Below are 23,425 nucleotides of genomic sequence, written 5' to 3'. Positions count from 1 at the left end.
ATACAAAGATGAATAAAATAGATTTTTCAACTTGGTCAAGTTGAAAGGAACAACATTAAAACAATAATTTCTGTAAAAGAGTGAGAAAACCAAAAAGTTGATGTAGAAGTGGGTTTCGACATGACATGGCAAAGGGAATGATTCATTCTTTTTAGAGAGAAAAATGCCGAGAAGGCCTTTTTGTTGTTGACAGTGGTAAAATGAACTCCAAAGACCCATTGTAATGTATGTATTTTATTACAGAAATAATCCATTTTCATTTTGGAAACATGAAAATACATAGACAAAAAAGAGAAAAATATCCCTATAATCCCACCACTCAAATCACAATTAACCACTGTTAACTTGCTGTAAACATCATAAGAATGTTTTCTTTGATATACATGCACAACTACTTAAAATAATAAAAACCAAAAAATGTGCGAAGACATGGGCTTTGAACCAGATCTTTCAAAACCAGGTCTTGCCACTTACTATATTCATGACTTCAGGCAACCTGGGTAATCTCTCTGAGCATCAGTTTTCTCATCTATGCTATGAGGTCTGACAATTAAGTTCGCGAACTCATCCTAGAAAAAGTGCTACATACATCATTCCTGGATATCACTACAGTCACCTTTGAAGTACTCCCCTTGGGAAACTATGCACTGATGCCAGCTCCTAGTCCACACTTCAAAGCAAATTTGGAACTCTTTTTCTGGAATGGCCATCAGAGCTGTCATCATATTTCCCTTGATGTCCTGAATGTCATCAAAATGTCTTCCTTTCAATATTTCCTTTATCTTTGGGTAAAGAAAGAAGTCATTGGGGGCCAGATCTGATGAGTAGAGAAGGTATTCCAATACAGTTTTTTGTTTACTGGCTAAAAACTCCCTCACAGACGGTGCCTTGTGAGCTGGTGCATTGTCGTGATACAAGAGCCATGAATTGTTGGTGAAAAGTTTAGGTCATCTGACTTTTCCATGCAGCATTTTCAGCACTTCAAAATAACAAACTTAGTTAACTGTTTGTCCAATTGGTACAAATTCATAATGAAGAATCCCTCTAATATCAAAAAAGGTTAGCAATATCGTTGCAACAAGTTCATGAACTTAATTGTCAGAACTCGTATGTGGGTAATGGTATCTATTTTAGTGAAATGTTGTAAAGATGATTGAACATGGCACCTTGAGCTGAGCTGCCACTGAGCTCCCGGATGGCTCAGTTGGTTGGAGCACGTCCTCTCAACCACAAGGTTGCCAGTTTGACTCCTGCAAGGGATGGTGGGCTGTGCCCCCTGCAACTAGCAACGGCAACTGGATCTGGAGCTGAGCTGTGCCCTCCACAACTAAGACTGAAAGGAAAATAACTTGAAGCTGAACGGCATCCTCCACAACTAAGATTGAAAGGACAACAACTTGACTTGGAAAAAAGTCCTGGAAGTACACACTGTTCCCCAATAAAGTCCTGTTCCCCTTCCCCAATAAAATATTTTTTTAAAAAATTCTTAGAACAAACCCTGGGCTATATAAAGCATTCAACATATTCATTCATCCAACAAACATTTATCAAGAGCTCTCTGTACTAAGCACTTAGTTTAGACCACATCAGTGAACTAAATATGGTATTTATTTTAAGTAGTATCATTATTTTTAATATAATGTTCCATAAATCCTTTTTCATTTAACAAAATATCAAGAACTTCTATGACAATAAGCATGGATCTATATCATCATTTTTACTGCCTGCATAGTATTTCAAGAGAAAGATATACTATAATTTATTCAACCAATCACCTATTCAGAGGATCTACAAAGATGACTTCTAATCTGTATTATAGCTAACATTGCTTTAAATATCTTTGTATTTTTGTCCAATTGATTCTTAAGGGTATATCTTTTAAGTGAAATTATTGAGTCAAAGATGATGAACATTTTAAAATCTTTTTAATACCTGTTATTAGCTTACCCAAGATAATCTTTCAGGTGGAAGGCGTACCAGAGCTGGGTGTTGAAGGGTAAGCAGAAGACAGGTGTGAGGAAGAATAAAGAAATAAAATGAAGTCACTGTGGTCAAGCTGCTAAATTATTAAACTCAAGGAGGCTGAGACATGAAGAAACAATTCTATTCTTGCTTTAACTAGCCTAGGAACTTAAACTTTTGAAAGTTCACTTGTGTACCAATGCTTGGATGTACCTAAATTCCACAGATAAACCTCTGAAGCACTTAAGAAAGAATGTTCATGTGCTGGAGATGTATATATCTCTTATAGATAACTACTTATGCTTATCAAGACAACCTGGCATCCATTATTCAGGTCACCTGACATCTGGAAGATTCCTGTCCTGAGCCAATCCATGGACTAAGAATGCAGGACTAACTTTTTTCAAATGTGTGTTTTTACTGTAAAAACCTTCAAACTTTTCTTTCTCCTTAGGAACACTGAGTATTGCCCAGTTGTGGTTTTGACTTGCAAATACGAAGGTCTTTGAATAAATCTTTGTCATTTATTTCTAGCCAAAGTTTCCTGACTCTTTTGAGGTAGGGGGAGGGAGGTATTGAAAGGAAAACAGGAAAAGGAAGGGGTTCATTATCTTCAAGTTGTTCTGAGGTGAAATGTGACTTCACCTCATCTTTGCATCTTTGGGGTTGCATAGATTATGAGGACCAGTAATTTTAAAAGAGAACCTTGCAGGTAATCTAAGGTAAAGGACATAAAGGATAAGAGTTGAGAGGGGTGTGTGTGTGTGTGTGTGTGTGTGTGTGTGTGTGTGTGTGTGTGTATGTGTGTGTGTGTGTGTTTCTTCTTTCAACCCTCAAGCATATTCTAAGTAGCTGGGGCACTTTTGAAATGCTAGCATGCCTATTTTCATGATTCACAACTCCAGACAGAATTTTCAAGAAAGGCAAACCACTGTTTCAGCTTAGCCCACTCTGACAATATCTACTCAACTCTCTCTTTGCTCCCATGAAAAGTGCAGAATGGTAAACTGCTTGATGCTAAGTTGTTGTTTTATAATAAATGTATGTAAAAATAACCTGTACACGTGTTTCAAAATGCTTGTTTCTAGTTGTAAAGGGTACTTACATAGATTTTGTTTCTGTAAAAACAGGTTGGGGGATGAAAAATCTGCATTCTAATGAGCATCCCCAGCTAATTCGGATGTAGGTAGTCCCCAGACTCACTACCCCATGTCGAAAAGACTACACCAAGTTGAACAACTCTGCCGTAGACCTTTGCCACTCAAAGGGCCCTTCCTGTTTAAGCAGTGAAAGCATCACCTAGGTGCTTCTTGACTTGCACAATCTCAGACCTCACCCCAGACCTACTAGACAGAATTTGCACTTTAACACATTTCCTGGATGATTTGTATGCACATTAAATTTTGATAAACCTTGTTTTGTAGGTTAACTATCAATAAATAATCTGTGAGTAGGTCCAACACAGAAAAAATTTTCCAAGAAAAGTAGAAGTCCCATCCATTTGGTTCTTGAGGGGACCTAGAATCCATATAATACTGGATATTAGGAAGATGCAGTAAGAAATCTTGTATCTCAAATTCTTTCCTGCATCAATTGAGTAATCTATTGAAAAAATTCCCAGAAAGATAAACCTGTAGCATATAAGGCTTCTTCACTAACATTCCAGGAAAAGTAATAAGAAAAAATAAGATCTAAATGGCTATTAATAGTTCCCTAGTTATCCTATTCTGTTTATATATCAATTTCTAACTCTTTTCTAGGTATAAATGACTTTATGGGAGGTTACAGCAAGCAAGACTTTAACAGCTCAAAGTATGGTCAATAGATGCTAAATGAAATAAAATTGGTTTGGGTTTTATTTCTCTTGTCAGTTTCTATTGACCAACCTTTTGAATTATAAAATTATGCAGCTGGAACTAAAAGCAATTAGGGGCAATGATGGAGCTTTTATTTAGCATTACTAGTTGATATTTTAAGAGATGCAAAATTAATAGAAATACATCCTATTGAGTTACAGATTTCACTGTGTTAGTCTCTTATGGAAATTTGGCTAGAGATAACCATCTTTTCATCAAATCTGAACATTTCTTAGGATGTCAAAATTTTATTAAGTAGTTAAATAATTATTTCAGATAGTTACAGTGGGATTTGCAATAAACCCAAAGGAGAAAATATATGTTGGAACAAGTAACAATTTTGTGTCCCCCAATTTCTTACAGAAGTTTCAAAATTTGTTGGATCTTAAAAATGCAATGAACTTTATTTGTCCTCATCCTCTAAATTTTATTTTAACTAAGGCAAAGTTTGATTTTGATTAACAACAACAAAGAAACAGAATTAACCATAGAGCACTTATAAGTTTTTGATTGGTACTCAAAATCACGTGTCTTGATGCTTATTTCACTATAAAAACACTTAGGAGATGGTAGATTACCAATCTCCCTTTCTCGTAAAGCAAATTTAACCACATTCTGTCTCTTCAATTTTGTTATTTTGATGATAAGGAGGATAATGATGATAAGTGACAAAAGAGGTCAAGAAATAAAGAAAAGCAGAAGAGAAGTTCTGGGGAGCGAAAGAGATCGCGATAAGACCGATCAGTAAGGAAGCTTTAAGTCACTCAGATGCATAAATTTAAAGACAATAGTAACAATAAGAGTTGGAATGCTTGATTCTTTTCTCCTTAAAACTGGAAAGAAATGCTATTTCTTCATGAAACGAAGCTTCATTATCAGCTATAATACTTCATGGTCCATTTGGCTAGTCAGAGAGAATGGGTCTCTGTGGAAATCTCTTGGTTGCCACTTAATAATTCGTGGTATAATAGTTCTCCAACTTTTAATAGTTGTACATGTTTTGTACTGGTCTCAGCTTATCTGTAATCAATGTTGTGGCTGGACCAGACTTTGTGGTTCTTATGATTGCAAGATCCCCTTCAGCAATAACCATCAGTAAACTTTGAAAAGATACAGGACCGGGAAATTATACAACACACTTGGGGCCACACAGAGAGGTCCTAGATAGAAAAAGCATGCACAGCCATGGCATTCTGCTTTTATTGGGGTAGAGGGTGAGAGCTTGGGGTTTCCCCAACTCGCTCTTTATTGATGAATTAAAAACACAGCAGGAATTAAAAACTTGGGGAGAGAAAACAAACCCACATGATCAGTAACTAAAACAAAGTTTCCTCAATTGGGGAAGGTGGCCTTTTTGAAGTGGAAGCAGGGGCAATCAAAGGTAAAGCAATGCCTTTGCATTACAAAAAGAAAAACAAACAAACAAATGTCAGAGTTTATAGCACCATTCCTCACTATTTTTGCTTCCTTTGTTATTAACATTTTTCTTCAAAATCAACCTACTTTTTAACCTAACTTACTTTCAACTTACTTTTTAATCAATTTACTTTGAATCTAACTTCCCCTAAGAAATAATTTCCATAAATTAAACATTAATATAAACAAATTAAAATAAATTTAAAAATTTAAGTATCCATATGCCACCTAAAACCATCTCATGAACCAAAAGCATTTGGAAAATCCTTACATTATCAGTGCTCAATAAGGAATAAATCTTATTTTTAGCATCTTGTTTAGGAACTTGAACACACAAGATGAAAATGGAAAATTATTGCCTATTTATTAAGACTTTGCCCTAAATCAACCATACTTTTCATCTTATGTCCTATGTTTAATTTTATGAAATCACAGTCTCAGAGTTTACCTAATTATTCACATTAATCAAACAATATTCTGTAACTTTTCAATGGTCCTTTTTTATTGATCTTCCATGTTACAAAGAGTGAGATCAAAGAGAAAAGAGAAAGTGGTCCAAAGCCAGATTCTTCTGAGTAAATTTGATTAATTTACCCTTCAATTAATACTTACTATGTGTGAGGCATTATGCTTGTTTCTGAAAATGAAAAGACAAATAAGATTTAATCCTGAACTCAGATTGCTTAAAATTCTATGAGGAAACCAGGCAGTTAAACAGAGAAATGTAATTCAGGGTCAGAGGTAGGTAAAGGAATAGAAAGAAGTGAATGACCAACAGTGCCTGAAGAGAGCTAAGGTGAGGTTTCAGTGAAGCCAGGTAGTAAGAAACTAAGCTCCAAGATCTGGTACCTTAACAGGCACTCAAGAATCACTTTTAAAACACGTGAATGAGTGAAAGAATAGAGTCAGATATTAACTACATGGATAAACAGAAAAACATCAATCTAGATCTAAGCTGTCTGGTATGCCATGAAAATGAGTTTGAACTTTAGGATAAAGTTACATGAACATGAGGTGACTGAAATATTCTCATTTCATTTTAAACCATGAATTCTGACACATTTACATAATCTATTTTTCAGTGTAGTTACAAAGGATGAGTTCTTTTACTTCTTACACAAGTGAAATTTTGGGGGGGAACTATTAGATGAGGTAGAAGACCTGTGATCTGATGCCAGCTCTGCCAGTAACAGGCCACCTGTTCTTAGTCAAACCACAGCCGTTCTGGGCCTGAATTTTTCTCTGTTTGGTGGCATCCAACTTTGGATTCTAGCTGCAAAATACATTCAGAGTCTAACAACTTCTCAGCATTGTCACTGCTACCATCTTGGTCCCAACCTCCATCATCTTTTGCATGGATTACCTCTTAAACTCTTAACTTGACTCATGGCTTCCCCCCCTTGCCCCACTCACTCTATTCTCAATTCAGCCACCAGTCTACTCCTGCGAAGTAAAACCGGGTCATTCTGCTTAAAAACTTCTAGTGGCTTTCCTTATCATTCAGTACCAAAGCCAAAGCCAGTATGAGAGCCACCACCTACACACCTATCTCCCCAGTCTCCTCTACCATCACTTTCCCCTCCCTCCTTGCGTTCTAAATACAGGACCTCTGCTGTTTCTTAGAAAACAGCTCCTTCCACCCTTTCCGTGGTTCATTTTTCTCCACAGCACTTATCACCATTTAGAGTACTATACATTTTGTTTTATTTTTTTGTACCTTTTTTTGATATTAGCTATAACAGTCAATATTAGATTGATAGAGTCACAAGGGCAGGGATTTTTGTCTGTTTTGTTCATGGGTGTATCCTCAGTGACTCAAAGAGTGTCTGGCACATAAAAGCCCTCAAAAATATTTAAGAAACGACAAAGTAATTAATGAGAAGTGAGGTTGGATTAGACTTCCTTCTTGTTCTACTCTTCCGCAGTTGCATAATAACAGCTCAGGTGTCACTATAGTGTCTAAAGGACAGGAAATGGGAGCATTCATCATCATAATTATATAATTTCTGAATTTATTTAGATATTATGTAATACCTTTATGTCCTTATTTAACGACACGTATGAAAGACCTATTGATGCCTTCTGGGACTGTAATTGTTATTTAGAATATATATGGAACTGATAACATTCCCCCTTTTTTAAAACGTATGTGGCATAGGATTCACAATCACTTAAAAAGTAAGTACTCATTAAAGTCATACTAGTACTAAATAACCTTTGAAAAACTTTTCAGATCTCATCCACTTTGAATGTAAAAAGTTGATTTCTTTTTAAATAAAGTTCAATAATATGATGATACTAACGCCACTGAAATGTCACAGAGCTGTCGAGCTAGAAAGTAACTTGAGATCATTTGGTTCACACCTTTTCCATAAAGCATGTGAATATCTAAGATATTCAGGACCCACGTATTTCTTAGGATAGAAACACATTTAGATATATCTGTAAGAAGCATTATGAATACTTCCAGATAATAGACCTATGCTTTAAATTTTAATGTGAATGTTTGACCTCCCATTGGTTCTCTCTCCTGCTTCAGCATCAATTATTATAGAAATGATGGGTTTAACTTTCAGTTTATATAAAATTTAAAGAGTAAAAGTCATAGATAAGTAGTAAATTGTATGTTATTTATGTTCAACAACTATTAGTCTGCTTTAAAACATCAATTCTGAAAGCAATTTCATTTAGAACGCAGCAATTAGACTAGACTAATGACATGTGTTCTCTGTAATTGTATTGCAATTTTTTAATTTAAGTAACAACAAGAATGACATCAAGACCCTGTCCTTCAATTATAAGGATAATCAAACTTTGTCTTCAAGTGATTTGTGCACTTGCATCAAAACTTTTAAATTTAACATTGCAAATTATTGAAGCAGAAGTGACTGAATTTTTGAGGCAAACTTAATCCAATTGAATACTTTCTGCTGATTCACTAATTATGTAAAGTATATAAATCACTTTATCTACATTCTCCACACTTGCATAGAAGAAATTTCAAAAATTTACAATAAAAATACTAGTATTTCAGTCCCAATTCTGCCTCTTTAGAATAGTAGCTTTATTTTTCTAATCCTGAGTTACTACATTAGTAAAACAGGAAACGTTACCTATCACAGAGCTGTTGCAAAGAAACAACTGCCTGTGGAAGTACTTTGTCAGCATGAGTATACCATAAATATAAAGGGCCATCATAATTATTAATTTTGACATCACTTCTCCCAAAATAGCCCCAAAAAGTCTAAGCAAAGATTTTTGAAATATTGATGAAATAAAGAACTGCCATTTTTGCTAACTCAGCAAAAATATATGTTGGCTGCTACCATGTTTCCCTGAAAATAAGACCTAGCCAGACAATCAGCTCTAATGCATCTTTGGGAGCAAAAATTAATATAAGACCCAGTATTATATTGTATTATATTATATTATATTATATTATATTATATTATATTATATTATGTAACATTATATTATGTTATGTAAGACCCGGTCTTATATTATATTAAAATAAGACCAGGTTTTGTATTAACTTTTGCTCCAAAAGTCGCATTAGAGCAGATTGTCTGGCTAGATCTTATTTTCGGGGAAACATGGTATGTAGTTTCTTCTCTCAGTTTTATGTTTATTTGTCTTTATAACCAGGTTGCTCATCTTTATACTGATTATAAGCAGGTTTTACAATATTGATTCTCATTGATTGTTATCAATAGCTAATATTTATTGAACTAAGCTTATTATGTGCCAGACACTATGGAAGAACTTTATACCTGTTAGCCCATTTACTTCTCACAACAACCCTATGAGGTTAAGTACAGTTGCCTGTGCATTTTACCAAGGAAGAAAATGGGACAGAAAGGTAAATGCCTTGCCTAAGTCCATAGAGCTAGAGATCGAAACAAGATTTAAACCTTGGAAGCCTGACCAGATCCTGTACTCCTAACCAGTATACCATGCCACAAGGGTTTCATACAATTGTCTGCAGTACTTTAGAAGGTGAACTGATAAAGTCTACCTATTTATTTCTCAGCACTGCTAGTAGTGGCTTTGGGTGGTTACCAGTGAGTGTTCTTAAGAGACTTGGGCAAGCGCTTTCACTCAGGATGGTAAACTAAGCCAAGGAAACAACTTAGTATCTGAGTGGACTTGGCTTTTAATTCAATGAATTTTTCTGCCCAGCCATAATATTCCTTAAGCTCATAAAGGATTCTATAGGAAGAATTCTTATCAATGAGTCAAACACTTAAATGCTATTTTTATAACATGTATTGGCTTTATACTATAGGGTCATGGAGTCAGAATATGGCAATTATATTTGGAATTCCTTACTCTTCTGAGGAACAGCTTCAGTTTGAATGTCACTTAAAGTCATAGTAGAGGACATTTTATTAGCTTGATGCCTTCTAGCTACTTGGTGCTAAAGGAAAAACTGCGAGAAATGTCCAATTGCTGTGTTGCTTAATATTCAGAACTTAATATGACTGGAAAGTTGTACAAATCAAATCATTACAGAGTAAATCTGTTATGGAATATAGACCAATTGTCAAGAGTACAAGTGCTGGAGTCAGAATCCGAACCCTCCACGTATTTTTTGAAGGCTCTTTAGCAAGTTGTTTAAGCCCTAGTTTGTCCATCTGTTGACTAAAAGTGTTCTATTTTTGGTAATTATTTTGCTGTTACTTCAAGCTGAACAAAGACTGGTTTCTTAAAAATACTATATGTAGTTTTACTTATCTTCACCAACCCCATTATTTTCTTCCACTACATAGAATTAGTACTAGAAGTGGCAAAAAATTACGTTAAATTGGAAATAATTTGTCTGTGTTAGACATTCAGTTAATTGACCAAAGGGAATGTTCCTTTCACCAGCATAATATCCTTTTTGGGTAAATATTGTATATATGTATATTATAGATTGATACATAGATAGAGATATATACTAGAGGAAAGGGGAAAAGTGAAGCGGTCTCTAAGTAACTCAAAGCAATATTAACTTTGTAAGCATAAACTCAAGATAAAATGGTCATGAATGCTAAGGAGCAAAACAAAGTCAAACAATACATGACTTTCCAATACAGCCCCTTTCAGTAAATGAGTATGAATAAAAAATAAAAGCCAGGTGTTAATGATTCTTTGTGTAAAACCAAAGTCAAATCTCTTAGTTTCCACTGAGCTATTTCATTCATTTACACATCGTCACTTCAAGGATGGTTCAATGCTACATGGGAAAAGCTTAAGGCATTTATAAACAACTCAAAAGATGAATTTGTCCATTATATTAGCATATACTTACAAGAAACTAAATTTGTGAAAAATGCTGAAGGGGCAGAAAAGTTGTATAAGGCATTGCCTTGGCCCTACCCTCCAGGACAGTGGCATCCAATCTGGGACCTTAGCAACTGAGCTAAATGGAGTCTAGGGAGCACAGGGTTAAAGGAGATAAATGCCCAAAAGAGGGAGTACTAGGAAGCAAGACAGTTGGGAATCATATCCAAGAGCAAGTCTGGGGCTATAGGGAAGGGAAAACAACAGAATACACACCAAAAAAGCCAGAATTTGGGAGCAGAGATGCTATGAAGTGCCACCATCAGCAGAGAGGACACTGGGTGGGCAGGTATGAACACAGGGAAAATAGATCTTTCTATGACCTGCTATATTATTTTTCTTGAGTACTCTCTTTGTTTGTAAATAAACAAAGATATTTGGAAGAGAATTCACCCCTGGTCAGAAAGGCTTTGCTTGCTGCTTCACCACACATTGTACATTCTCAGTGTTACCCAGAAACAACAGTCTGGCTATCCAACATATTTTAATAGTAGGGAAGATGTGTTAGAGGCAGCAAAAGTTATCCCCTAAGCAAGGAGCAGAAGCAGTACAACCAGTTGTAACTTTATCAATGCTATTAATACATCAATGTATTACTGGGAAGGACTTGGGGATGCTTGGCTTAAAAACGAGAGGCACGCTTTAGCTATGTGCAGCTCATCCAAGGATGTGAAAGGTCTGATCCATGGTCCCTACTCAATTTCTGTGACGGGATATATACCCATTGTGAAGATGGAAACGTGAAGTATTTCATAAACTGATGCCACTGAGCATTTGAATTTACAATAAATTCCCCATGCCATGACACCCTGTTTACCAATAGACATCAAATTACAGCCTGATTTCCATTATACTTTGATCATAAGAAGAAAAGTGCTCTGGTCATGTATAAATAATAATGCTGATCAAGGAGAACAGAGGAGTTTGAATTGGAAACAAAATAATTGCCTTTCTTGTTTTATGTGCATCTGACTCAGAGAGATGGTTTTATTCTGCTCGTTCCAACAAATGAAGTTTCTGAGCTTGCAAAATTGAAGACCAGACCCTGAGCTATGGGAAAGTAACCAAAGAAAATGCATCACGGTGAACACTCCTGGAAGGCATCTGGCCTAATTTTGACCTTGAGACCTGCCTTCATCAAACTTCAAACTAATGACTGATAATTACCCACTGAATTAAAGATATTTCAGATAATTGTTTTTTAAAAACAATTTGTATTGTTTCTATTTATTACAAAAGTAATATATGTAGATTTTTTAAAAATATTGATACCCCAAAACTCAAAATTTTAAATTGCCTATGGTAATTATTAACATTTGCTGGGTCCTTATTATGTTCCAATAACTGTTCTAAGTGCTTAAATGTATTAACTTATTCTTTTCTCAAGACAACCCAGTGAGGTTGGAACTACTGTTATTCCTATTTAATAGATTTTAAAACTAAGGCAAAAATGTTAAGTAACCCACTAAAACTCACATAGCTGGTAAAAAGGCAGAGTATATATTACCCTCACACTCTCCTGATCCTATAATCCCCTCTTTCATATGGTCCCTACAATTAGATACATTATTTTCCTTGCAAAAAATGTGATTATACTATACACAACCTTTTTATTTTATTATTATTTTTTTTATAATGAGCCTTTCTTTCCCCCACCCCCAAAATATCAGAGTACATCATGCAGGTCTTTAGAGACAAATGAGGTATAACATCGGATACTGGAGTATCATTGTTTCCATGTCCTTTCAGTTGACAAAACTAAGCATCGTGTTTTTTACCATGATTTTTTTAAGTGACAATCTTCACTTATTGTCAAATTCAGTAATGTAGAGCTCTTTTTCATATTTCCCCAATCTATATTTTTATGTTTCTCTCCAAAGTGAGAAACTTAGTACCATAAAACATCAATATATTACTCATTTGCACTGTCCTAAAATACCCATAAAATAGTTTCCAGAATCAATACATCAATACTACTATTAATAACACATCTACCATGTAAAGTTCAAGATTTTTGCAACTTTTTTCCTTAGACTATATGTCATTAAGTATTTATAGTCCTTAGAATATATGTCATAAAGTATTTATAGTCAAAATACTGTGTTTAAATGTTACTTAAGTTAATTATTTACGTGTGTGGTTATGTTTTACATACAGTTACACTCCTTGGTTTCTGTTTACATTCAAATTTTAGGGTTTGCTTTCTTCATCATTTCTTATTAAACATTATTATCCAAATATGTTTAAATGGTTAAAATACAATGCTACATAAAAATGTATCCTCAAAGATGTCTTATTCTCATCTGCCTCATTCTCACATATCCCCTATAGGTTTCTCCTTCTTATGTTTCCTTTTGGGAAACAAACAAAAAGTAAATACGTGTGTGTGTGTGTGTGTGTGTGTGTGTGTGAGAGAGAGAGAGAGAGAGAGAGAGAGAGAGAGAGAGAGAGAGAGAGAGAGAGAATGCACAGCTGATGAGGTATGTGGAAACTTCGGTTACATTTATAAATGAACACAGTACATTTAAGAGCAAATCACGAAATTCACAAAGCTAAGATGATTAATAAATGAGGTATTTGACAAAACAAATGTATGGATTATGCAATGATATTTACATGATTGAAAGTGAAAATAAAATATTTCATTCCTCCCTAAAGTTTTGTGTTCTTCTTGTTTGTGTTATACCTGTCTCTGCCACCTTTCATGAGCATTAATTATATGTAATGCCTCTAACCCTTAAAATAATCATGAAGATAGAACTATAAACATTTAGATTATGAATTATTCTGAAAAGTTATCTTAAGCAAAGTGGTATTTTTTAAAAAGTGGTCATCAATTATTTCATTACATATGGGCCTTATTAAAGAAGCTACACTGTAATTTATTTAAGGAACTAATACATTCTTAAATTATTTAAATAACTTTACTAAGCTTCCATCAATTAAATCTCTGGTAACTAGGATGTTACTTTTAGAGAAGAGTTTATTTGTGGACTTCAGTTCTCTCTCTTAAATATTCATGTTGAATAATTTCTTGACTTTCTGGCATAAAATTACTGTTGAGTATAGCTTTGTGTTGCTTAAATTGTAGGAACTGATTGAGGTGAGAATTCACATTAAGGATGAAGTTAATGTTATTAATAAACAAATATACTAGTCTCTGCCAAGTCAAAAATTTAAAACTGTAATAGTCTAATTGCTGAATTTATTTTTCCTGCAACCTGATGTTTTAGTTTGGTAAGACTGCCATAACAGTAAACTACAAACTATGTGGCTTGAACAACAAATACAATAAATTGAAATTTATTGTCTTACATTTCAGGAGGTCAGAATTCTAAGATCAAGGTGTTGGCAGAATTGGTCTTTTTGAGGGCTACGAAGGAGAATCTATTCCATGCTTTTCTCCTGGTTCCTGCTGGTTTGCTGGCAATCTGTTGTTCCTTAGTTTGCAGAAGCTTCATTCCAATCTCTGCTTTCATCTTTACATGGCATTTTCCCTGTGTGTGTCTGTTTCTGTGCCCAAATCTTCCTTTTTTTATACGTTCAAATTCATAGTGGAGTAAGGCCTACCCTACGACTTCATCTTAATCATCTCCAAAAACTATTTCAAAACAAGAAGAAGGAGAAGGAGGAAGAGGAAGACAAGGAGGAGGAGGATCAGGAAGAGGAGGAAGAGGAGGTGGAGGAGGAAGAAGAGGAAGAAGAGGAGAAGGAGAAGAAGAGGAAGAGGAAGAGGAGGAGGAAGAAGAAGAAGAAGAAGAAGAAGAAGAAGAAGAAGAAGAAGAAGAAGAAGAAGAAGAAGAAGAAGAAGAAGAAGAAGAAGAAGAAGGAGAAGCCTCGTTTACAGATAATGGGGTTAGGACTTCAACAGGTGAATGTTTGGAGGGGACACAATTAAACAAATAACAGCTGATAATTAAGTATACTCAAAGTTACTATTATAATGTTCTATTGTATTTTGGGGGAAAATTTGCAATGTTTGAATATAGTGTGCTCAGTGCTATCATTCCAGGATATGAGAGAGAGAGAAAGAGAGAGAGATTGTTTTTAAATATTTCCAGACCTCAGAGTTTTCTACCAAAAAATATTAACTAGTATTAATATACATATATATTGATGAGTATTGATAAGTTACTTTGCATATGCAATTCCCAATGTCAATCAGAACATGTGAACACAGACTTTATATACAATATTGTGTTAGGGACTACTGAAAAGCAATTACACAAATAAACAAACAACTATATAAAAATTTATCTGATCACAAGTACAGTGTATTAGGGAAATATGAGAAACAGTAAAATATACACAAAGCAAATATTTAAAAGGTATATTTTGGCAGTGACTAGAAATATTGCAGTAGCTCAGAAAAGGAAAATACAAATGATCTTTGTTAATATACAAACACTTTGAAAAATCAATAAGAAAATGAGAAACACATTCTAGTAAACAGGGTTCTTCAATAGGGTATTGATTGAATTATGCTACATCCCACTACCATGGAGGACTCTGCCATTATTATAACAAGGGCAGATCTGCCTGTGCTAAAATGGATATATAGAGAGATAGGTTAGACAAAAATTATTAATGGCTGAAAATTTTAAGAAATGGGTTCAGAAAATACAAGAGAAGAATGCTAGAATGAAGGGTGAATTTTACTTTTGATTTTGTACCATTCTGTGCTGTTTGCATTTTTATAATGCATATGCTTACTTTTGATCAGTTTTTGAGTCGAGATGAGCTTATCTGTCTGGAGCTGAATTAATTATACTTCTCTCTTTATGACATATATAATCATTTGGTCACAACTTTTTGTTGTTTTCTTTATGTATATCTATCGATCGATCAATCGATCGATCGCTAGATAGATAGATTACATAAGTATTTTATTCACTTTTATTCTCATTTTCATATTCTATAAACCATCACTATATTGTGTTTAACATACATCTTTTTGTTGCTCTATGATACATCTAATCTGCTCCTGCTGTGTGCTGCCTACACGTCATGCAGTCTGTACTCCATCATGATTCCGTTCTCCACTCTCCCAGAGGACACTTGGATTGCTTCCCCAAGTGATGCTGCAATGAATATCCTTGTACAAGTACCTTTATTGACCACATAAGAATTTATTTGCAATAAAAACCCACATGGATATGCTAGGTCATGGTTTACATGTAACCTAATTTGTCCAAGTGGTGCCAGCTGTTCTGCCAAATGCCTGTAACCATCCACACATCCACAGGTGGGAAAACAGGGCCACATGTTCCCACATTGCTGCTCACACTCGGTGTTGTGCAGTTTTATAATGCTGTCTAGTCTAGTATGTATAAAGTGGTATCTCCTTTTTTACCTTGAATTCCTTTGATAAGTTTTAAAAATTTTAATGAGAAAATGTCTCCTCCATTCAAATCTATTAATATCTTTCCCATTCAATCTGTTGCAACTTCTCTTAGAACCCAATCATGTGTTTCACTTACCCAAACTTGTATATTTTCTTTACAACCTGACACTCATCATCTTCAAAGCAATATACAAAGTTCATAGGTTATTAGTGCTGAGAAGAACAATATCCTCATTGGTGTTCCAGACCAATATCCTCATTTTAAACCCAGGGAAACTGAGGCCTGGAGAAAATAAATGACTCAGTGTATGAAAACAAATAAAATAAATAATATTATCATTTAATAAATAATATTAAAGGGGTGTGAGGAGCAAAACCAGAACTGATAAGCAGCAAAGTGCAGGGTGGGAGAGGCAGAGCTTTGGAGTCAGACAGAAAAAGGAAAATAAGATGGTTGGAATAGTTGAATAGGCTTTCCAGGGAGAGAAAAGGTTGAAACTATGCTTTGAACGATGCACAGAGAAAAAGGGGAAACGTTCAGGATGGAGAAAGTGGCATAAACCAAGCCGTTGTTAGAAGGAATGAGCATGATGTGTTTCGTGCATAACAGAGAGCCGCAGGAAGGTAGGACTGCAATAGGTAAAATGGGCCTGGAACTTGGGGAGTCTGGAGCATCTAGCCAGGACTGGTTACACGATGTTTAGGGCCTCATGCCAGATGAAAACGTGGGGTTTCTTATTCAAAACTTCAGAATTACAACATGGTGACAGCAGAACATTAAACCAAGTGTGAGGGTCTGTGAGACTGCACAGGCTACACACCCAAGAATTTCGCCCTGAGGCTAGCAAGGTTGGAGAAATGTGGTTGGAATTAGGATCCAAAGAAGCTTGTGAGCAAAACAGTAATATAATGAAAGCAATATTTAAAAAAAAATATAGACCTTTCTGGGGAGTAATTCCGATATACATCTATATAAATTTAAAATGCATTCACCCTTTGACTTAGCAGTTGCACTTCAAGGAATTTATCCTGCAGATACTTTCATACGTGAGCAAAATGGCATTTGTTCAAGGATATTCATTGCAGTGTTGTTTCTACTAGCAAAATATCAGAAACAGATTAAATGTCCTCTGCTCAGGCACTGGCTGAGGTAATTATGGTACCTTAGAATGCAGTGGACGTTCTCACCATCTTCATGCATTTTAGCATTACAGTTGGATTCTTCATTTCCATGTCTTGATTCTAAATCCTTAGGAAACTTGGCCATGGGGCATTATGTGTAATTGCAAGATGGAAATAAGTTTTAATTCTTAGTCTGTAAAGGGCAGTTAGTTACAAATGAACACAAAGCCATTAAAAAGAAAGAGGTAGCTCTTAAATAGAGTTAAAAGAAAAAGTTCCTGAGGTCTATTTTTTCTGAAAAAAATAAAGAAGAAAAAGCAATGAGTACAAGAGCATGCATGGTACATACCATTTGTGCATAAAAGTAAAGTGCAATATTTGTATCTATGTAGAATATCTATGGAGGAAAATGCAAGCATCTGATGACGGTGGCTGTTTATAGGAAAGGGAACCCGTTAACAGGGGTGAGTGGGGTGAAGACATACTTTTTAATGCATACCCTTATACTTTTTGAATTTTGCACCATATGCATGGATTACTTATGAAAAAATATTTATTTTAAGAGACCAAATGACTTGGGAAGAAGAAGAGAGAGCACTTGGGAAGAGACAGGAAAACCATTTCTACCATTAGATGGTGGGTGGCCAAGGGGCCCTGTTCAAGAGTATTCAAAGAAATGCTGTACCCAGTGATGGCTATCAAGAAAAGGATAAAGAATTCACACCCACATTTCCTCCACCTTGAGGACTTTGTATGGATTGAAATTAATTCATTTCTTGAACTAGCAATAAAGGAATGATTGAATTTTCACAAACGAAGGAAATAAAAAACAGAGAGATAAAGGGAGGAAGGGTATAAGTAGGAGAGGGAGGGAGGAAATTCAACTGGTAGCAGCATACAGGATGGCAAAGGAATTCAGAGGTTTCCCAGGTAGCCCAGGGAGTGAGCTGGTAAGGGTCTGCACTAGGTAGGAGGGATGGGCGTGAGGAGGAAGAACAAGCTTCAGTGCCATTTTAAAAGGGGAAAATCAGACTTGTTGACTAGTTGAGACATGCTAGGACACAAGAAATGAGCATATCACTGTCAGGATGATTTTGCAGTGACAGCTTTCCAGGAAAAATTGCTGTATTCTCAACATCTGCATGCATCTGAGAATTATACCTGGATTCTTCATTTCTATGCCTTGCTTTTAATCCTTAGGAAAGTAGGCCTTGGGGTACTACTTGTGATTCTAAAATGGAATAAGTAATGATTTAATTCCCAGCCAGTAAAGGGCAATCCAAATGACTGGCTCCACCATTTCCCCAGGGCTAGTTTGTAACCTGGGACAGAAATAAGCTGTGTGTATTAAATCAATACAATCACTCACAAGTTAAAAAAAAAAAAAAAAAAAAAAAGTCATTGCTTTGGTGGCTGTGTATTATATGAAATATTTCTGTTTCTTAATGGTTTGTTTTCTTCAAATGATATTTATCTGGCCACATTCCACAGTGAGCTAACACAAACCAGGGACTAGGTGCCTTGAACAAGTGCTCCAAGATGCTACAATGCAACTTACAAGCTCTTGCCTGCCCCCTTGGGCGCCCACAATGACCAGGTTTCCTAAGAAAGACTATCGTGTAACATTTCATGGCAACCTCAGTGTGTGTGTGAGGGGGTGCTCATCAGAGCATGGGATCACAGCTGACTAGGGAAAATGTCAGTGTGTGCCACCCAGAAGGCACTGTTGGCCATCTCGTGATCTTTCCATGCTTGGCCATACCAATAACAAAAGCACTATCTGCCACAATATCTCTGATGTGAAACAGGATTAATACAGAGTACATTTATGAAATATACCAATACATGTATTTGTCATGATGTATTACTGGGAATTAGAAAAGGTAGAGAGGACTCCGCCTGCCTGAAGAAGCCATGTCTCCACTGATTCCATGACATCCAACTCCTCTGTTTTTCTGCCTTTGGCTCCCCAACTCCTTCCATGCCCTAAAATAGACCTTCCCTAGGCTCTGCCCTCAGTTCTCTTCTCTCTGTGATTTCCTCCACTTCTACATTCTTACCTTTCATTTCTGTACAGTTGGCTCCCAACTCCACCTTTTTAGCCTTGATTTCTCCAGATCTGGATGTCAGCTGCTCAGTAGGCATCTTCCCCTACTTCAGCATCAGTATTTCCAAAAGTAAAAACTCTATTCCATCCTTTTCCTTCCAGTCCTTTCTCCTCCTGACTTCCTGACATTATATCACTATTCTCCCAGTCACTTAAGCTAGATTTCCATATTCATTGTTCTTCCTCCTTCTGCCTTGCCAAGAACCTCATGTTAGAGCCTCACCCTGGTTCAGAACCTCATTGCCTTTCCACTCCCTTTATAACCACCTCCTGGGTGAATTTCTCTACTTTCAGTTTCTATTATTTTTCACTTCTCTAACACATTGTTGTCAGGTCTTCCCTTCAGGTGTCCTGATCCTTTTACCCGCTGAAGAAAAAAACCACAAAAAAACTTCAGTGGCTTCCCTTGCTATAAAATTAACATTATTCCAACAAACTAGGGATGAGTCCTTCAAACTTTTCTCATGAGTTTTATTGTCTCTTTGTAATTCTACCACTGATAAATTTTTTAAAACTTTTCTTAGATATATAAAAAAATATAAAACTTATCTTAGATATATAAAAAAACATAAAAATATTTTCAGCCTATATCACATTGTGGGATAATGACTTTTCTACATTTACTATGTTTGGGGTAAAATTAGTTTCTCATATTTGTGTTGTTCAGATGCAAGCAATATAAATACTGCTCAACTAACAACAACAAAAAACACAACTTATTGTCTAAGGACAAGTTGCTCACTCACATAGACAAAAAAATTCAGAATTTGTTCCGGTAAGGCATGGCTGCTTTCTAGCACCTCAATGTCATATTAGATCTCTCTCTCTCTCCATATATATATATATATATATATATATATATATATATATATATATACATATACATATATTGATATAGATGTATCTAGATCTATATAGATCTATATATAAAGAGATCAATATAGATCTATATAGATCTATATCTATACATATAGATATAGATATCATCTCTATCATCTCTATCGTCTCTATCTACATCTCTCTATCTCTCTATCTCACAATCAAGATGGCACTAGCAATATCAGCTATACGTTCGACCTATTTGTTCAGCCCAGGAAAAAGGTAGTGTTTGCTTATAGCTTTGGCAAGAAAGTTTTGGTAAGGACTCTCATTGTTCCTGCTATGGTCACATATCCATGTCTAAATTAAACACAGTGGTGAAGGAAAATATTTGGCTAAACCTGTTTCACATTCCTACCCTTGTGACAGAGAAACAGGGGCTTAAGGAAAAGTTAGCCTTACACAAACCTCAAGGTATTAGTTCTCTACAGAGTAGAGGACTTATCCCAGACTTGTACCTGAAAGTGTGTGAACTGCCACATACACACACACACACACACACACACACACACACACACACACACCCTGCATAATTTTGGCTGCATGTAACAAAATGTCCAACCAAATGGGGCTTAAACAATAAAGACCTTTCATTATCTTACCTAACCAAAAGTCTGAATGGAGAAAATCCCAGGATGGTACAGTGTCTCTTTCCATCTTTCTGATGGGTCATCCTCAGTCTCCCTTCAAGTCACTAGATGGTTGGGCAGCTCCAAGCATTATACGTCATATGGCAGTGTTACAAGCAAGCAAGAAAAAGCAAAAGAGATCTTCCATCTTTTCCCAGAAGCTCTGAGCTGACTATACTTTCCTCTCATTGGCAGGAACTGTCACAAACCCATCCCAGATCAATCTTTGGAAAGGAAAATGGGATAATTGGCTTAGAGTACCACTTTTGTCCCTGGGGCTAGGTAGATTGGTCCCAACTTTAAGTAAGAAAGAAAGTAAAATGGCCTTTGGTAGGCCACTAATAATATTTGCCATTAGATCATACTTATTTGATTCCTTCCACCTGTTTTAAACTTTTGGTAGTGTTTCTCACACTGAGGGTTTTTTTTAAGATTGTTTTTTATTTTGACTCATAACATTTTGGAGTTCAAAGGAACTTAGGTCATTTAGTTCAGGGCTTTTCAAAGTTTTATTTTTATTTCAGACTTGTAACCCATCAAACAAATGTAAATAAACAGAAGAGTTTAAAAATGAGCTGGTGGAAGTGAGCCCCTGCCCCTCCTTCCCCTCCACAGAGAAGGTGGGACCTCATCAGCCAATGGCCCTGAGGCCCTTCTGGAAAGCTAAAGCCCTTCAGAATGCAATTTTAAAGCCACATCTCTCCTCCAGTTCTCTAATTTTAAAGAACTGAGGTTTGGAGAGGTAAAATGATTTGAACTTGTTCTTCCACAGGTTACTTAGGATTATAGTCTAGATTTCCTGCTTCCCTAATCTCTTCATCTTTTGTCTTTATAATCCTGTAATGTAATTTTAATTTTTTTCTGTATCTACATACTAAAAAGTCCTTTCAAAATAATCTTAACAGAAGTTCTGACGTTATTTCAGTAGCCTTTTATGATCTTTTTCTAACTTCACTCTACTATTTTTGATATATAATGACATGAGCTACATGCAGTATTTCTGGGGCAAATTGTGATGTATTGTGTTGTTGACAGCCATCTGACATTAAACCATGATACTACCTGTGCTCTAATCTTGCTAAGAGCCTCCGTTTCCTCATTTGCTAAGTTGGAGTAATTATAATATCTACCTCACTGGGGTGAAGTCCACGTGTAATACACTTACATAGCCCCCAGCACATAGACACTGCTATGTGTTTACTGTTATTTTCTCTTATTTTTCCCCCCAAATCCTCCTTGTCCATCAAAGATCCTGCAAATTGGTGGAAATGTCCTTCCCAAAGATAAAGGGTCAATGATGACTAAAACCAGAGCTTTCTATCTTATGTTTAGACTCATTTCCATAGATGCATTTTATTCACTTTACTTTCTCCCCCTCATCTATATTTGTTGTATGGTTTGCAATTTTACTTTCCATGGAAACTAAGGGTAAAAGATCAGACTCAGGGAAGGGGCAGTTTAGAGAATTAGGTCACTTGGCTAGAATCACCAATGCTTTAAATTTCACTGCTCATATCACACAATTCCAATTTACCCTTATAATTTGGTTCAGCGTTCCAGTTCCCCTTCACTTCTCCCTCATCCCTACTCCCAATCCCTGACAAATATCATCACGTATTGTCTGAATAGCTAAAATAATAAAAGACAAAAGGGAAGAGATGTTATAAATTATCTAAATGGCTGAAATACAGCTAGATAATTGTGTAATCCTGTAAATACATTACAAAATTTTCATTTGCCTCCTTCAATAAGGATAGCTTCAGAAGAATCTCCTCATAAAGTTCAACATAAATTAATTAATGAGACTTTTTATAAATATTAATATTTTCTATAATTATTAAATTAAGTATTCCATTTCTTCCTCCCAAATTAAATATACAAATACTATATAACTACAGAAAACAATCCTTATATGGAAATATCTCTTCTAGTACATCATTTAAAATCATCACTTACATGGGCATTGGTGGTTCAGTGGTAGAATTCTCGCCTGCCACGCGGGAGGCCCGGGTTCGATTCCCGGCCAATGCAACACGGAACTTTTTACTTTCCTCATTTGTATGTCTTAGGGCCTCAAAATAAGTTCAATAATAACATCGAAAAGTTTACTTACTGCAAACAAAGCCGTATGAATCAAGGTAAATTTTCAGTTTCAGTTATACTTCGAGCCACCGAAGGGACTTTTGCGGAGCTTCACTGTTTTTCTCAGACTTCCCTTTAGAATGTTCTTTTAGATCGGGCGCCCTAGAGTACGTGAACAAAAACTGTACAAGTAATGAGATATCGTGTTCCACGATATGGAGGTAAAACAAAAACCAACAGCGGCTGTTTGGAGATGCCGGGGATTGAACCCGGGACCTCACACATGCGAAGCGCGCGCTCTACCACTGAGCTACATCCCCCAGCCGGAGAACTGTTCTCTGGTATAGCTATTCATTCGATCTTCATAGCGCTAGTTAAATTATTATAACTTTTAATAATTTATTTTGGTATCTCTGCAGTATATTTTTACCTTCCCATTCCCGTCTTTAGCTGCTTCCGTGGCGCATCGGGACCCCGCGCATGGAGGAGCCGCGTGGTGAACTAACTACTGAGCACTCTTGCCCCGAGCCTGGAGCTCCGGGAAGTTGGGGTCGGGACTCAGCCCTGCCAAGGGCTTGAGAGAAGTCCGCGCGTCCCTCCCGCTGTCTTGCGGAGAGTGGAACACTGACCGATTCCGGCCCCACCGGAGACCAGCGCACACGACGCACCGCGAGTGTTACCCGCAGCAGAGCGGTGGGGGACC

At 36.1% G+C, this 23,425-nt stretch overlaps 2 non-coding genes across 2 annotated transcripts; one reads left to right on the top strand and one right to left on the bottom strand.

Annotated features, from left to right (window-relative positions):
• The first annotated feature begins 22,600 nt into the window (after nucleotides 1-22,600).
• TRNAG-GCC (transfer RNA glycine (anticodon GCC)) lies at nucleotides 22,601-22,671 on the top strand. The gene has a single exon. It is a non-coding gene; the product is annotated as a tRNA-Gly (tRNA).
• A 299-nt stretch (nucleotides 22,672-22,970) lies between these two features.
• TRNAA-CGC (transfer RNA alanine (anticodon CGC)) lies at nucleotides 22,971-23,042 on the bottom strand. Its single transcript has one exon. It is a non-coding gene; the product is annotated as a tRNA-Ala (tRNA).
• Nucleotides 23,043-23,425: the final 383 nt, after the last annotated feature.

Source organism: Rhinolophus sinicus, chromosome 17 (assembly GCF_057876585.1).
Source record: "Rhinolophus sinicus isolate RSI-liver-muscle chromosome 17, RSI-T2T, whole genome shotgun sequence".
NCBI lineage: Eukaryota > Metazoa > Chordata > Mammalia > Chiroptera > Rhinolophidae > Rhinolophus > Rhinolophus sinicus.
Note: the sequence above shows the minus strand (reverse complement) of the source record. Positions and strands in the feature narration are given on the sequence as shown.